The sequence below is a fragment of the Diceros bicornis genome, chromosome 3 (genome assembly GCF_020826845.1).
Source record: "Diceros bicornis minor isolate mBicDic1 chromosome 3, mDicBic1.mat.cur, whole genome shotgun sequence".
Classification (NCBI taxonomy): Eukaryota; Metazoa; Chordata; class Mammalia; order Perissodactyla; family Rhinocerotidae; genus Diceros; species Diceros bicornis.
Window position 1 is genome coordinate 84393638 of NC_080742.1, and position 17639 is coordinate 84411276.

The window sequence follows — 17639 nt, forward strand, 5'->3', positions numbered from 1 at the left end:
CTGTCAGGAACCAGCAAGTCTTTATGTCTCTGGAGACCAGCCTCAGTGGTTGTGTTAACAGAGAGGAAAACCACAAGTATCACTAGGGGCCTGGAGAGGACCATGAAGCTACCATTTACATGTAGCCCAACCCTGCAGGGAGAGGGCCCAGGGAGGCCACTCTGTGATGTGACAAATTGAGATGATTGAAGTAAACTTGGAGATGCAGATGGGGGATGGTTGGGGGGGGTGGTTTGGCCCACAAGATGATACCTGCCTGATTGCAGGAAGGGCCCTCTTTGGTTTCAGAGCTTTGAAGAGCAGAGACAGACAGGTTTTAAAAACCAAAACAGAGTTTAGTGTGCTTGTCTGGTCTTAGCTGTTGAGCCTGGTGGAGTCTAAAGGCCCTTAGCACTTTTCTATACATAGGCGCAGGCCACCTTGTCATTCCTAAGACTTGCTGGCAAGTGGGACGTGGCCTCTGTGTGTCCTTTCTGTGCAGCATTTCCAAGACGAGGAGCTGGTGGAATGGCTGGGGGCGTGGAGCTGTAGGTGGTGCACTGAGGCGGCATTATATAACGTTGACTCATAGGGACAATTAGTCCTTTCAGATCTCTTTCAATCTTTTTGGGTACATCAAACGACATAGCAGGGGGTCAGCCTGGTGGCGTAGTGGTTAAGGTCGTGTGCTCCGCTTCGGCAGTCTGGGGTTTGCAGGTTCAGATCCCAGGTGTGGACCTGCACACCGCTCATTAAGCCATGCTGTGTCAGTGTCCCACATACAAAATAGAGGAAGGTTGGCACAGATGTTAGCTCAGGGACAATCTTCCTCAAGCAAAAAGAGGAGGATTGGCAATGGATGTTAGCTGAGGGCCAAACTTCCTCACCAGAAAACAAAGACGTATCAGGATGCTAGTCTTTAACATCTCTCTGATCCTTGCTAATCTTTTCTCATGCAGAGAAAGACTCTAGGCTCAGAGCCTTGGGAAGCCAACAGGAGCTAGTTAGAACTTGAAATCATTGCTTTTATTTTTTAAATTTATTTTATTTTCATATTTGCTTTTTAATTATCATAAGTGATAGCTGATTTTCCATAAATAATTTATTTAAGCACAAAAAGTAACTCAATTTAAGAAAAAAATTAATGAAAAATAATACAAGCTGCTTGTGGTTATGGCAAAAATCATAAAGGTTGTATGTGAATGACTGAATTTTTGGGAAAACACTGCCACAGTGAAATCTCACATCTGGCTGCGTGGAGTACAAGTGCCTTTATAACAGTAGAGATTTCCAGGTCAGAAATCATTGTCCCTAAGAATTTCAAAGACATGACTCCATTATCTTCTAGCTTCCAGAGTTGCTAGGGAGAAACCAGGAGTCATCCTAACTCCAGACCCTTTATAGGTGGTTTTGTTTTCCTCTCTCTGGAAGCTTGCAGGATCTTCTGTTGGTCCCCAGTGTGCTGAAGTCCCATGGTGACGTGCCTTGGTGTGGGCCCCATTTCATCCTTTGTGCTGGACATGTGGTGGGCCTTCTCACCTGTGTCAGCTCAGCTCTGGGAAACTTTCTTTACTTTTTTTTTTTTTTTTGAGATATATTTGATATACAACATTGTGTAAGTTTAAGCTATACAACATATTGATTTGGTACATTTATATTACAATATGATTGCCACTGTAATGTTAGCTAACGCTAACGCCTCTACCACGTCACATAATTATCATTTCTTCTAGTGTTGGGAACAATTAGGATCTAGTCTCTTAGCAAGTTTAATGATTATAATACAGTTTTGTTGTCTATAATCGCTGTACTGTGTTTTTGGTCTCCAGGACTTATTTATCTACTAGTTGCAAGTACATACTCTTAACCAACATCTCTCCCATTCCTCCATCCCCCAGCCCCTGGTAACTACCATTTTATTCTCTGCTTTTACAATTTCAGGTTTTTTTAGATTCCGCATATAAGAGATATCAGACAGTATTTGTTTGATTTATTTCTGATTTATCTCACTTAGCATAATGTCCTCAAGGTCCATCCACCTTGTTGCAAACAGTAAGATTTCCTTCTTTCTCATGGTTGAGTAACATTCCATTGTGTATATCTATATATCACATCTTTTTTATCCATCTGGCATTGTTGGACACTTAGGTTGTTTCCATGTCTTGGCTATCGTGAATAATGCTGCAATAAACGTGGGAGAGCAGATATATCTCTTTGGTAATCTGTTTTCATTTCCTTTGGATGTATACCCAGAAGTGGGATTGCTGGATCATATGGTAGTTCTATTTTTAATTTTTTTGAGGAACTTCGATGCTGTTCTCCATGGTGGCTGCACCAGTTTATAATCTCACCAACAGTGTGCAAGGTTCTGGGAAATTTTCTTATGATAATAATAATTTATTTTCTGTTATGTATTTTATCATTATTTTCCGTTTTGTCTCTTTTCTATAGAGCTTTTATTTATTCAGATGCTAGCTCTCCTCTTCAGGATTTTTATTCTCTTTTCCCTCCTAGTTTTCATTTCCTTGTCTTCCTATTTTTTGAGTGATTTCCTCAACTCTTAACATGTTTGTTTATTGAGATTTTTATTTCTGCTCTCATACATTTATTTTCTTAGAACTACTTTTTTGTTCTCTGAAAGTTACATCTTTAGAGCATACTGTTCTCATTTTATACATGTAATATCTTCTTTTTTCTGTCTTAGGATATTCATTATTTTTGTTTTGCTTGTTTTCATCTTTCTGGATATTCTTTGTTTCCTCCAAGTTGACTTTTTTCTGTTTGTGTTTTGTCTTTCATTATAGGTGCTTTCCTCAAATGTCTGGTGATTCTTGGTTGTCATTCATTATTATGAAGAATTAAAAAGTGATTGGAATACTCCCCAAAAATTGAGAAGAGGAACTCAGATACTTGTACACCAATGTCCATTGATGCATTGTTCACAACAGCCAAAAGCTGGAAACAACCTAAGTTTCTGTCAACAGATGAATGGATAACCAAAATGTGGTCTATCCATGTAATGGAATATTATTTAGCCATAAAGGGAATGAAATTCTCATACATGCTACAACATGGATGAATCTTGAATATATTATGCTAAGTGAAATAAGCCAGGCACAAAAGGACAAATATTGTATGATTCCACTTATATGAAATATTTAGAATAGGCAAATTCATAGAGACAGAAAGTAGATTAGAGGTTACCAGGAGGGTGGAGGTGGGGGAGAAAGGAGTGGGAGTTATTGCTTAATGTTTACAGAGTTTGTGTTTGGGGTGATGAAAAGTTGTGGAAATAGATAGTGGTAGTGGTTGCACAACATTGTGAATGTACTTAATGCCACTGAGCTGTAAACTTAAAAATGGTTCAAATGGCATGTTCTATGTAATGTATATTTTACCACAATAGGAAAAAAAGAAAGGTGATTGGAAGCCCTGAGCCCATAGGTAGGGCTTATTGACCATGAGGGTCTCTGTGAGGAGTTGTGGCTGGGCCACTTCATGGGGGACCCTAGATTTCAGAATCCTTAGATTGAGATTCCCCAGTGAAGCTTTTTTCGAGCTGTCATCTGAAACATACAAACCTGGTTGCTGGGGTTCTGAGAGTAAGTCGGGGAAGAAGGCTGGGAGGAGGGGGTGTCAATATTCCATTAAGTTTCCACCAAATCTGCTGTTTTCAGTATGGTTAAAACCCTCAACTACGCCTGGTGTTCCCTGCACCAGAGACCCCCCTGCCTTACTTTCTCCAGAAAATGCATGTCCAGGCTGCATGGAGGGGAGAACGGCGGAGTGGGGGGTCACCTGGCTGTGCAAAGGGGAAGGCGCCCTGAGGTACACATGCTTCCTAAACCAATTTCCAGCCAATCCTCCTATTTTCAGAACTTTCTCCATCCTTGCTTCCAGAGCTTCCTGGTTCCTATAATGTCCAGATCTTTTGGGAGTCCTGAAGTAAAAGATAGGCTGATTCTCAGTTTTCCCTCCTGCAGCTTAGGAATAGATTTTGTGAATTTATATCTTAAAAAAAATCAGTTTGTCATTTTAATGAGACTTACTTTCTCTGACCCATGACTTATTTATGAGCACATTAAACTTCTTTTTTTTTTTTTGGTGAGGAAGAGTGGCCTTGAGCTAACAGCTAACATCTGTTGCTAATCTTCCTCATTTTTTTTTTTTTTTGCTTGAGGAAGATTAGCCCTGAGCTAACATCTGTGCCAATCTTCTTCCATTTTGTATGTGGGATGCTGCCACAGCATGGCCTGACATGTGGTGTGTAGGTCTGCGCCTGGGATCTGAACACACAAACCCCAGGCTGCTGAAGCTGAGCATGCAAACCTAACCACCACACCACTAGGCCAGCCCAGCATGTTAGTTTAAAACCAGTTTCATCTATCTTTTTTACAGCTGATTTCTGATTTAATTGCATTCTGGTCAAAGATGTAGTCTCTGTAGAGAGTCCCTGAAATTTTAGGGAACTTCTTTTGCGATCTACTATATATTCAACTTTGGTTAATGTTCTCTTGTGTAATTGACCCTTTGAAGTACACAAGATGGGATTATTGTCCCATACTATAGGCAGGTAATCAGGGGCTCAGAGAATTTTAAAGACTTGCCCAAATTCCCACAGTTAAGCTGGACCAGCACTGAGGAATGTGAAAGGGGTGGAGAGTGAGGGTTAAGAGCGTAGACTCCAGCCCAGTCGCTTGGGCTGCATCCAGGCTGTGCCATTTACTTACCAGCCATCTGCAAACCGGGGAGTATAATAGTTCCTACTTCACAGGGTTGTTGGGAGGTTTACATACAAGGCACATAGTAAACACTCAATAAAAGTTGACTATTATCATTATTTCTATTTTTACTTTTTATCCAGAGTTCATGGTGCATCTTGTACAGAGGAGTCGTTTCCTTAAAGACTGTCTTCAGAAACTCTTACAGCTACTCCTCAGCCCAGCAATTTATATTATATTCTGGCCACTGTGCATAGGAGAGATTATGGCCAGAAATACCACAGTCTAAGAATGCTGTCTGGATGTAACCCATAGAGGACCTTCAAGTCAATTCAGCAAGCTCTTGAGCGAGAGCCTGCTATGCGTTAGTGCTCTCTTCGTATCCAAGAGTTATTCTCTATCTTCTGGGGCTTATGTATGCCTGAAACAAGACAGGTACTCAAAAACACCTTTGTAAAATAAAACAACAGCAAACATGCTCAGAACCACAAAGATGGAAGATGGTTGGGAGAGTAGGGGGGGTGGATGAGGGGATTGGCCATCCACTTTATTGTGGATTGTCCTAAATAAGAGGAATTATCTGTGGTGCCCAGACTGTCAGTGGCTAATCCCTGCAATAATCAGCCTCCAGGCTCTCAGAGCCGCAGAATCGACTAGCTGGGAGGGAGAATGGTCAGCGGTAGACGTCCATTGGGCTGTTCGTGCGGAAGCAGAGTCCTCGCTTTCTCTTTTGTGGACACAAACAGCTGACAGTCTTAAAATAAAGGAGCTTGGTCTGCCTCTGAGCTGGACACCTGGAAATAGGCCAACTCCTGTCTCCCTTATTGCAGATTCTGTGCTCCACATCTGTCTCCACAAAACCAGCTTTTAAAATCTGTCTTTCGCTTTGAATCTTCCCAGCTACTGGCTCTCTCTTTCTTCCTGCAGGGTGGAGAAATGATGCAGTTACCCCTCCCCGCCAAAAAAGAAAACATGGTCGAGGATTTACTTCTCTACTCCCACCACTATTGCAAGGAGTGCGATATGAAGGGACATTTTAAAAAAGCTTTTTATTTTGGAATAATTTTAGACCTTGAGGAACATTGCAAAAATAGCACAGAACATTTCAGTATATCCTTCACCCAGCTGCCCTAATGTTAACATCTTACATAACCATAGTACAATGATCAAAACCAAGAAATTAACACTGATACAATACTCATAACTAAACTATAGACCTTATTCATATTTAACCCGTTTCCCTATTAATATCCTTTTTCTGTTAGAGAATCCAATCCCAGATCCTGTGTTGCATTTAAGGGTCATGCCTCCTAGTATCCTTCAATCTATGACAGTTCCTCAGTCTTTCTTTGTCTTTCATGACCTTGACACTTTTGAAGATTACTGGTCAGTTGTTTCATAGACGATTTGGGTTTGTCTAATATTTTTTCATGATTAGATTGTGGTTATGTATTTTTGGCAAGTTGCTAGACTGAATTGCATTCCCTTCAAGTTCCTATGTTGAAGCCCTGAACGCCAGTGTGACTGTATTTGGAGATAAGACTTTTAGGAGGTAATGAAGATTAAACGAGGTCATAAGAGTGGGGCCACAAATACCAGGGGGTACGTGGTATCAATATGTCTTATTACTGGTTCTTTTTCCTTGATCATTGGGTTAAGGTATATCTGAAGGTTTTTTTCCGCTGTAAAATTACTAAATTTCCTTTTGTAATAAATACATACCTTAGGGGAGATACTTTTAGAGTATGCAAATACTCTGTTTTTCCTCAAGTTTTTGCCCACTAATTTTAGCATCCATTGGTGGATTTGTTGCCAGCAGTAACTATTACTGTGGAGTTCTAATGGTGATTTTATATTTCCTTCTTTCCTTCTACATTTATTAATTGGATTTTTTTGTAAGGAAGAGCTATGCCTTATTGTCAATTTACTTATTTGTTCAATTATTTTAAAATATCAGAATAGACTCATATATATTTACTTTATTCTATGGATTACAATTAAATATTGTTGTTTATTTTATTCTCAAATTGTTCCAGCTTTGACCATTGGGAGCTCTTTCAGGTTGGTCCTCATCCTTCCTCACTTTCTGGCACCACAAGCACTTCGTCACTTTCTGGCACCACAAGCTACTCCAGGATCATCTTGTGTTTTTCTTGCCCAGACCTGGACTCAACTACTTCTTCAAGAAGCCCTGGCTTCTTTTGTTGGACAATGGTATTTAGAAACCAAGATCTGGGTGCTGTGTGTGCTTGTTGCTACTGGGGTGCCAGTGATAGAGAGATATTTTTTTTTTCCTTCCCAAAATAGTTTTCCTTGCTGCCATTTGCAATAGTGCCTGGAATTCTGAGACTTCTAGAAACCAGTGTGATTGAAAATAAGTCTACCTGCTACACTCCAGCTGCCTTAGAGATGGTCTGTTGGGTCTGCAAGGTTGTTCAGTCCCCAGTTAAAATGCAACATCCATGGATTGTAGGATGATGTGATGATGTAACACCAAGTGAAAGCAGGTTCCTTGTGAAAGAGGCCTAGGAGTAGCTGAGAACAACCATGACACTGGTGACAGGGAGGGACATTGAAGAGGAAGTGGGTGTTCACCTGTGGCTGTTATAGCTTACTCAAGCAGTACTCTAAGGCTAAACCTACCCTTCATCCCACCTTTTCACATTCCTAAAACAGAGAGTAGGCCTTCTTCACTGTCTATTTTGGGAAAGTACAAAGTATTTCGAGTATTTTGGGTCAGAAAGTTGCTGAGAACTGGCAAAAATATCTAGGGAATAACTTCAATAACTTATTTCAAGCCACCATAGGCCTAGACATTCACTTTCTAAAATGTTCCCTTGCAAAATTCTGTCCTTTATTTGCCCTACTCATATAATTCTGGTCCTTTAATTGATCTTTACTTCTGTCTTCTCTCTCAAGTGCATTTGATCAACTATAAACTCTTCTGATAATCTATACTTCCTTTCTTCTTAGTGTTAGCCTGGTATATTTTTCTCCATCCATTTACTTTTAATCTATATGTGCATTTACAGTTAAAGTGGGTTTCATGTAGACAACATATAGTTGGGTCTTGTGTTTTGATCCACTCTGACAATCACTGCATTTTTCTTGTCCTTTTTTTTTTGTGAGGGGGATTAGCCCTTGAGCTAACATCTGTTGCCAATCCTCCTCTTTTTGCTGAGGAAGATTGGCCCTGGGCTAACATCTGTGTCTGTCTTCCACTACTTTATATGGGACGTTGCCACAACGTGGCTTGATAAGCGGTGTGTAAGTCAGTGCCTGGGATCCAAACCTGTGAACCCTGGGCCACCGAAGTGTAGCACGCAATCTTAACCACTATGCCACTGGGCCGGCCCCCTGACAATCTCTGCCTTTTAATTGATGCGTTTAGACCATTGACATTCAAAGTGATTATTGATCTAGTTGGATTAATATGGACCATATTCCTTACTGTTTTCTAATTGTTGCCCTGTTCTTTATTCCTATTTTGGTGTTCCACTCTTTTTCTGTCTTTTGTGGTTTTAATTGGCATTTTATATGATCCCATTTTCTCTCCTCTCTTAGCATATCAGTTATACTTCTTCTTCTTCTTTTTTTTTTTTTACTTTTTAGTGGTTACTCTAGAGTTTGCAATATTCATTTACAACTAATCCAAGTCCACTTTCAAATAACAACATACCACTTTATGGGTAGTGTGAGTGCATTACAATAACCAAAGGACCCTACTTCCTTCCTCCCATCCCTTGTACCATTTCTGTTATTCATTTCACTTATATGTAAGCATACATAAGCATATATACAAATACATAAGATATATACATAAGTATACATAATTGAATACATTGTTGCTTTTATTATTTTGAATGAATTGTTGGATCAATTAAGAATAAGAAAAATGATAGTTTTTATTTTACCTTCACTTATTTCTTCTTTGATGCTCTTCCTTTCTTTATGTATATCCAAGTTTCTGTCTATATTATTTTCCTTCTCTCTAAAGAAGTTCTTTTAACATTTCTTGCAAGGCAGGTCTACTGGTAACAAATTTTCTCAATTTTTGTTTGTCTGAGAGAGTCTTTATTTTTCCTTCACTTTTGAAGCATAATTTCTCAGTGTACAGAATTCTAGGTTGGTGTTTTGTTTCTCTCATAAGTTTAAATATTTCACCTCTCTTCTTGCTTGCATGGTTTCTGAGGAGAAATCAGATGTAATTCTTATCTTTTTCCTCTATTGGTAAGTTGTTTTTTTCCCCTCTGGCTTCTTTCAGAATTTTTTCTTTATTTTTGATTCTCTGTAATTTGAAAATGATATGCTTAGGTGTCATTTTTTTTTGGCATTTTCCTGCTTGGTATTCTCTGAGCTGTCTGCATCTGTGGGTTGATGTCTGATATTAATTTGGGGAAATCCTCAGTCATTACTGTTTCAAATATTTCTTCTGTTCCTTTCTCTCTTCTCCTGATATTCCCATTATGCATGTATTACACCTTTTGTAGTTGTCCCACAGCCTTTGGATATTTCGTTGTTTTTTTCAGTCTTCGTTCTCTTTGCTTTTTGAGGATTCTATGGATATATCCTCTAGCTCAGAGATTCTTTCCTCAGCCATGTCCATTCTACTAATGAGTCCATCAAAGTAATTCTTTATTTCTGTTACAGTTTTTTATCTCTAGCATTTCTTTTTGATTCTTCTTAGAGTTTCCATCTCTCTGCTTACATGGCCCGTCTGTTCTTGCACACTGAGTATTTTATCCATTAAAGCCCTTAGCATATTAATCACAGTTGTTTTAAATTCCCAGTCTGATCATTCCAACATCCTTGCCATGTCTGGTTCTGATGCTTGCTCTGTCTATTCAAATTGTGTTTTTTGCCTTTTGGTATGCCTTATAATTTTTTCTTGGTAGCTGGGCAGGATGTACCTGCAAATAGGCCTTTAGTAATGTGGTGGTGAAGTGTGGGGAAGAGGAAGTGTTCTATAGTCCTGTGATTAGGTCTCAGTCTCTTAGTGAGCCTATAACTCTAGACTGTGAACTTCACAAGTGTTTCTCTCTTGTCCTCATCTGAGGACAGGCCTTGCTGAGAAGAACAACATGCTCTGGTGTATCTAAAAATGGTTCCTTTTCTCCCACCCCTGCTAGAAGCTCACGGGAATTTTTCTCAGATATTTGCTGCGGGAATCTCACAATATTGTGGGAGCTCTCCCGTGACCCAGTCCTCCTGGAGTTCAACTGTCAGAGTTGTCCACACTGAGGCTCCAGCAATTTGCATCAATTACTGTTCAAGTTTTCCTACCCCGGCACTGGTTTTCACAGAGGTTTCTGCTCCTAGTCTCTGTTCTGATAAATCGTGACTCCCTGTATTTGCCTGTCTCTCCAATCTTGGGGGCAGCAGTTTGTCCTGTGGCTGCCTCTCTCTTACAGATCCAAGAAGAATTGTTGATTTTTCAGTATGTTCAGCTTTTTACTTGTTGTCAGCATGGAGTGGCGACTTTCCTCTCCTTCCCTGGGGAACTGGAAACTGGAAGTCCCTCTTTTTCTTCCTTGGCTTCTAACTACCTTCCAAGGTGGGACTCCCCCACCCTGTACCTCTCCTCCCCCATCCTAACCCTCTAAACATCCAGTGGATGGTCAGAGGATTTGTTTTCTGAGAGTCAAGGTCAAGGCCAAGGGAATAGCTATCTATCAGGGAGGCTAATTCACATGCTTTGGAGATTGTGGCTAGAAAAGGTGAGGCTGCGGTGGGGAAGGGGCAATGGCAGGCAGAGTTGAAACAACAACAACCTTCCTCTGGGCTCCTTCCCCAGCTCTGACCCTAGAGTCACACGCTGGCCCCTCCAGGCTCTCTGGGTTTGGCATCCTGGAGATCTGAATGACTTACATGCCGAGCAACGGTATTCCACCCTGTGAAGGCTAGGGCTATTTGAAAAGCCCACTGCACAGCTCTGTCACCTGGAGACCTGTGACAGCACATTAGTCTGTCTGGCTCTGTTGGAAGGAGTCGGCACTTTGCATTATCAAGCATCTCTAAGAATAGGAGAGGACCAGAGCACTTGGCGTTTGTAGTGGCAAATCATGTCTTGGAAAGCTGTCAGGAGTCTCAGCAGCGACAAAATCCTGGGGAAAGGGGACCAGCCAGCTATCATTTATTTATGCTTCTAAAGGGCTCTGGAAACACAGGTAACAATGGGGTGGAAGAACAAGCCCTGTCATGTATTAATAAACAGGGAGCCTGAGAACTGGGTGGCGGCTGGGTCAGAGGGGACTAATAAGGCTCCCTGGGGCTCCGGGCTGGGGCCCTTCTAATGACCTATTAGTGAGGCTGCTGGAGAAAGAGAAGGGCATTTTTTTTCCTCTTCAGCCACTTTTGTCTGAAGAACTTTAATGTATCTCATTAGCAAGTTCTTTAAAAGAAGGCAGATGCTGCTTTACCTGGGATGGACCCAGAACAGATAGACCTGGAGGCTGGATTTTTTAAATGAACTAAGAAAAACATTTATCGAAAGTCTGTGAAATGCCAGACACTGTGCTGGGCACTGGGGACACAAAGGTTAAAGCAACGGTCCCTGGCACATAACTCACAGCCTACCTGGGTAATCCAGGTCAAGGGCAAAGCATATGCAAAGGCTACTAGATCAGTTAATCTACAAGTACTTCTAGAGTCTTTGTGTGCTGAGGGGAGATTAAAAAAAGTCATAGCCCGTTTCTCAAGGGGCTTGTGGACTGATAGGGAAGGCAGAAACATACGTGCTATAGTAAAAAGAGATGTTAGTGGAGACATGGGCAGCAGGACTTTGAAGAAGGGAGAGGTCAGTGTAGGTTGGAGTTTAGAGAAGAAATAGTGGGAGGATGGGATGGGAAAGTGCGGGGCCTCAGGAGCCAGGCCTAAGAACTGAACGTGACATGAGAGAATAGGAAGCCATTGAGGGTTTTAGAAGGGAAAGGGGTTGTATTAGTTTCCTAGGGCTGCCATAACAAAGGACCACACACTGGATCACTTAACACAACAGAAATTTACTGTCTCAGTTCTGGAGGCTAGCAGTCAGAAACCAAGGCGCCAGTAGGGCCATGCTCCCCCTGAGACTCTGGGTAGAATCCTTCCCTGCTTCTTCCTAGCTTCAAGCGGTGGCCATCAATCTTTGCCGTTCCTTGGCTTGCAGCTGCATCGCTCGAGGCTCCGCCTCCATCTTTACATGGTGTATCTCCCCTCAGCATATTATCTTCTTATAAGGACACCAGTTATCTTGGATTAGGGGCCTATCCTATTCCAGTATGACCTCGTTTTAACTAATTACATCTGCAACCCTATTTCCAAAGAAAGTCACATTCTGAGGTTCTGGGGGTTAGGACTTCAGTATATATTTTTGGGGACACAATTCAACCCGTAACAGGGGTGAATTGGTGGAAGTGGGATATTGATAAGGTTAGTCTGAATGGAGTATGTTAATGGATTGGAGTGGGAGGGCCTTCCAGCCCGGGGTTGGGACAGTATCAGGGCCTGAACGGGGAGGGGGAGGGGCAGTAGTGTGAGTAGAGAGTAAAGCTTGGTCACGGAGGGTTTTTATGGAAGAAATGACTGCAGGAGAAGATGAAACTAAGAGTGTGTAATCAAGCAAGCTTGATTAGGTTTTAAATCTACATGATTAAAAGAATGATATTGTGACATATTCAATTAATTGATTTTAATAAGCATTATATTTGGAAGGAATAAAAAGTTTTCTTCGTAAGGGTGGGTGGGCAGTGAAGATTGAGTTTAGTGTTAGATGCAGAAGGTAGTTGACGGTAAAGGCCCAGAGCTTGGGTGAGATTTCAAGAAAGATATGGATCCAGGAGTCATTTCCCCTGGGGGCTCCTGGAACCTTTGAGTTATTGTCTGTACCCTTGACCTGGCTTTTGGGTTGCTGTTTCTTGTTTTGATGTCAAACTTTTGTGTTAGGAACTCTTCTGGTTGTGCACAGCTTCTCTCTCCAATAGGGTCAAGACTCTGGTTGTAACAAATGAACACTAGGTACATTATGTTGATGGCTTGTCAGGCTTATTGTGGGGACTGTCTCCTTAAGAATGAGTTAAAAATGCTTTAGGAGTTAGGATGCAGAAGGACTATATCAAGTTGGCCTAGAATTCTTGTTTCCAGGGTACTATTGTTCATGCTTCCGCATTCCTGGAATCTTCACTTGGGGATTGGAAACAGAATGTTTTCAGATCTATAAACCTAGCACAACTGCTTTCTCAAAACATATTGCCTGTCTTGAAACATCTTGAATCATTTCATAACCATTTTGTGCTGCAAAATCAGTATTATATCAAGGCTCTCAGTGCTTTTTTCTCGCTTGATTACCCATGAGGGTTTCTAACTCATTAGTCAATCTAGTTTAAATCTGGTTCACCTGTGCTGCTCATCAGCTGTTCATGTCAGCTCATGGAGGCTGGAGTGATCTTAATTGAACCTTATTAGACCCATTAAGTGTCATCAGGGGAGGAAGCAGGATTGGTCAATGAGGACCTTGTAATTCAATTTTCGTTGGATGGATTTACTTTTGAATACAAGGAACTTGATCGTTGGTGTCAGAATTGTTTCTGGGCCTCTGGGAAACACATTTCAGCACAGCCAGCTGTGAGCACAAGAAATCTGGACAAGTTTATCTGGGATGCAAGTTCATCTGAATGCTAAGGACTGATGGCTCTCAATGCGTGCAGGGAAGAACATGACACGATGTGAAAAGGGAAGTGCTGCTCTACGGTGGTGAGCTTGAGTTCAACCTCATGTAGCGCATCATTCTATATTTGGAATCTGCTTCCCCCTTTGACTTAATTAGCTCATATGCTTATGAAAGCGTAGATTTCTTTCTTCTTAACAAGGAGACAATAACTTCAAAGAGAAAGAGTGGGGCCAAAAGATGTGATTTTTGGCAAAAAAGATTGTCAAATTGATTCATCACATAGCAAACCTCTAAACGTAATTCTTTCCTAAAGTGTGTCAGGAAGCACAAGGCAATCTTTAACCCAAATAAATAACTGTGGCAAGAGAAAAATAATAATAAACAAAGATTTTCCCTTTGTTCAACACTCCATAATTTAGCAGGCATGTTAAGTCATGTATTTGACTCTCATACGAAAATAGTGAATATCGTAGGAAAATTGAAATAAATTTAATCAAATGAAAATGTTCTGGGCCAGAGGTATTAGATTTTTTTTTCAACTCCCTAGTATGTAATCAGTAAGATCTCCTTTTAAAGTCATACCCTTTGATCTTCTGATCTTCTGAAAGATAATCTACTTTTGTCGCACAACCAAAACATATGTGTTTGGTTTGGTTATTCTCAGTGAATTCCTATTTTTGCTTCTGCACGGTCAAACCACAACAATACCTCCTGAGTGAGTAGTTCAGTTGCCTGTGGCAACTGGGTGACAGATGTCCAGTTTTTTTTTTTTTGGTCAGGAAGATTAGCCCTGAGCTAACTAACACCTGATGCCAATCCTCCTCTTTTTGGTGAGGAAGATTGGCCCTGGGCTAACATCCGTGCCCATCTTCCTCTGCCTTATATGTGTGATGCCTGCCACAGCATGGCTCGATAAGCGATGCGCAGGTCCATGCCTGGGATCCGAACCAGTGAACTCTGGGCCACCAAAGTGGAGTGCGCGAACCCAACCATTACGTCACCGGGCTGGCCCCAGAAGTCCAGGTTTTAATTGGGGTTTTTATTGATCATTATCATTATGAAAAGAGCTGTTAATAATGACATAAAACAAGTTAAACTCATGGATACTGAAATGAGATGAACTACAGGATTTACGTACCGGTATGTTCAAAGAGAAAAGGAAGGAGTAAGAAAAAGATGAAAAGCAAATTTCCAGTCCTTCTGTGCTTAATGTGAAGAGTAGATATTAAAGAACATATCCTCCTTGGGGTGCTAAAGCCCGGAGACCACATTCCTATTTTGTCAAGCAAGAGAGCTGCTGGTCATCCTCTCCCTGGACCTGGGAGCATTATTACCTCCCTACAGGGAGACCTAGGCTTTTGTCTCCTGTGTGGTCCCATTAGGGCAATCTACTTAGAGCACTCTGGAGCAGAACCCATCAGGGTGGGGCCCTGCTGCTGGTCCTGCACTATGTGAGTGCACATAGTGCAGAGAGATGGCCTTGGAGCATCTCGGGGCAGGCAGGGTCATTAGTGGGGGTGCCAGCCGATTCCCCCAGAAAGCCTGCTCTGCATCTACTCTGGTCTCAGTGCTGCTGCCATCACCACCTTCTCTCCTATGTCTTAGCCAACATCAGTGTTACACAACACCATAAACTGGAACGTGGAGAAAGTCTAACCACATGGAGCTTAGCTTACCTGAGTCCAAAGCATTTTATTCAGATGCACAAACACCTGAGTAGGATGTGGGTGCTTTCCTTCCATGAGCAAGGAGGCCTCTCTATGCCCCACTGTGTGTTCTCTAGCCCAGCTTGTTCATTTCCTCCCAGCCCACATCAGGAGCTGTCTTGATTTTATTTAGAGTAGACTTTGTTTTTTGTCTTTTCTCTCCTCCTAGGATGTAACTCCTATTCGGGCAGGAGTCACATCAGTAGTATTCACTCTTATATCTACAGTGCCCACAACAGTGCCTGACATGTATTTAGACTCAATAAATATTTGTTGAATGAATGAATGAGCTCACAATTTAGAGAACTGACTATCCTCACTACCTCCTTGCATTAAATTCATTATGAGATGAAATGGCCCCCGTTTCTTCTGTAATTGGATTCTCTGGGCATCTACTGGACATTTTGGCTCCTTGATTAGTTGTGTCCCACCTAATCATGTCTCTCCTTCCCCTGATCTTGAACTTTCCCCTCCCTTCTTGCCCCTGACCCCAATGCAATTTTTAGCTTCTGTAGCCACTGTGGCTGGTATGGGTCTCAAGAAGGCTGCTTTGAAAGGATCCCACAGGTCGTGGTTGAGAGAGAGAGTGCTGGGATGAAGTAAAAACAGTGGGAGGGACCTCTTGCTGCTGCTGCCACTCTGGATTCAGCCCTAACGCCCACACCCTGTGGGCTGTAGCCGAGGGGCCCCCTTGCTCTCATCTCTGGCAGGAAGGCTGAGACTGGCCCCTCCCTGGGGTTAGTGTGAGAATCTCAGCTGAGAGTCTTAGCCCTTGTGGCTCTTCTTTGTTCCATGCTATGATGCCCCCTCTTTCCAACTCTCCTCGCCCAATACTGTTTAAGCCACAACTTTTTCTTATTATCCTATTTTGCTTTGAAGCCACTAGCTTGGCACAGATGTTTGGCTCATATCAGCCAATCCCTACTAGCCTTTGATTCCTCCAGGAGGCAAGAAGAAAACCTACAAGGATGTGAGAGACTCCTTTTCTGTCTGGGTAGATAGAAAGGGATAAAAGGATTCTGTAGAAACACAAGAATTTATTATTTACAGCACCTAACTTTTCCTAGACAGAAAGCCAAAGGTTTTTGCTTTTAATCTATTTTTCTTCAAGATTTTGAAAGAAAAGGAAATCCTGGGCCCTTAATGGTAGTTGTTTGTTTCTCACAGGTGTGTGTATTTTTCTAGAAATCATTTTTCTTTTAATATTCAGACATTTTCTTGTCCCTAGGTGATGCTATTGGTCCCTCATCAGTAGATGTCATTCAATTAGGGTGTGTATCAGTTATCTATTGCTGTACTATAAAAAAAACAAACCCAAAACCTAGTGACTTAACCACTGTTTATTTGTTCATGATTCTACAATTTGGACTGGGTCCAGCTGGTGCTTCTTCTGCTGGTCTCACTTGGGATCACTCGTGTGGCTGCAGTTATCTGGGGGGGTCAACTGGGGTTGGATGGTCCAAGATGGCCTCACTCACATGGCTGGGCCACCTCAGTTTTTCCTGTGTTCTCTCCTGAAGTATGACTCTGGACTTCTTTCCATGGCAAGCCCCAATGAGAAAGAGCCTGTTCAAGCTTCTGCTGGTTTCCTGTTTGATGTCTCATTTGGTTCCAGCAAGTCACACAGCCAAGCCCAAGAGTCAATGGGGGAAGGGGTTACACAGGGTGTGGATACTGGAAGGCATGATAACTGGGGATCATTACTGTAACAATCCACCAGAGGTGTGAAGAGAAGTGCATTATTTGCGGGCTTTGCTTTTCATTTGCTTCAACTAACACATTACATTCTCCCACGACTTTGCTAATCACTCTGTAACTAGGTCCCTGCCAATCCTACATGGTATTTCTCAACGTAGCCCACCTGAACATCTATATTAGGAGCTGGCGAACTTTTTCTGTGAAGGGCCAGATAGTAAATATTTTAGACTTTGTGAGCCATACAGTCTCTGTTGCAACTGCTCACCTCCACTGCTGAAGTGTGGGAGCAGCCATAGATAAAATGTAAGTCAATGGGTATGAGCTGTGTTCCCATAAAACTTTATTCACAAAAACAGGTAGTGGGACAGGTTTGGCTGTGTACCATAGTGTACTGATTCTTGATCTATGTCATAATACTAGACTGCCAAAAAAAATGTATATTATACTCAAATATTGCTATTTCTCAAACTGAAAAATTAAATGTAGAATTTGATTGCGTCACAGGAAGTGATTGATCAATGCATGTTACATAGTATTTTTTATCCAATTGTTTAAAATCATAAACAAAGTCATAAAATATTTTCTAAGTATCTTTTTAAGAACTTGGAAAAAGCTGTATTCATAGAATAAAATGTCATGAGTTGGTCCAGTGAAAGTTGGAGAGGCAATAGTGTAGAGAGCGCAAACTTTAGAGTCAGACTACCTGAGTTCAAACCTAGCCCTACCACTAACTGGCTGTGTGACCATAAGCAAGTTACTTAACTTCTCTGAGCTTTAGTTTCCTCATTTGAAAATAGGGGTGACAGTAGTCCTATCTCATATGGTTATTAGGAAGATTAAATGAATCAGTTCACATAAAATACTTAGCGTAGTAGCGTAGTGCCCAGA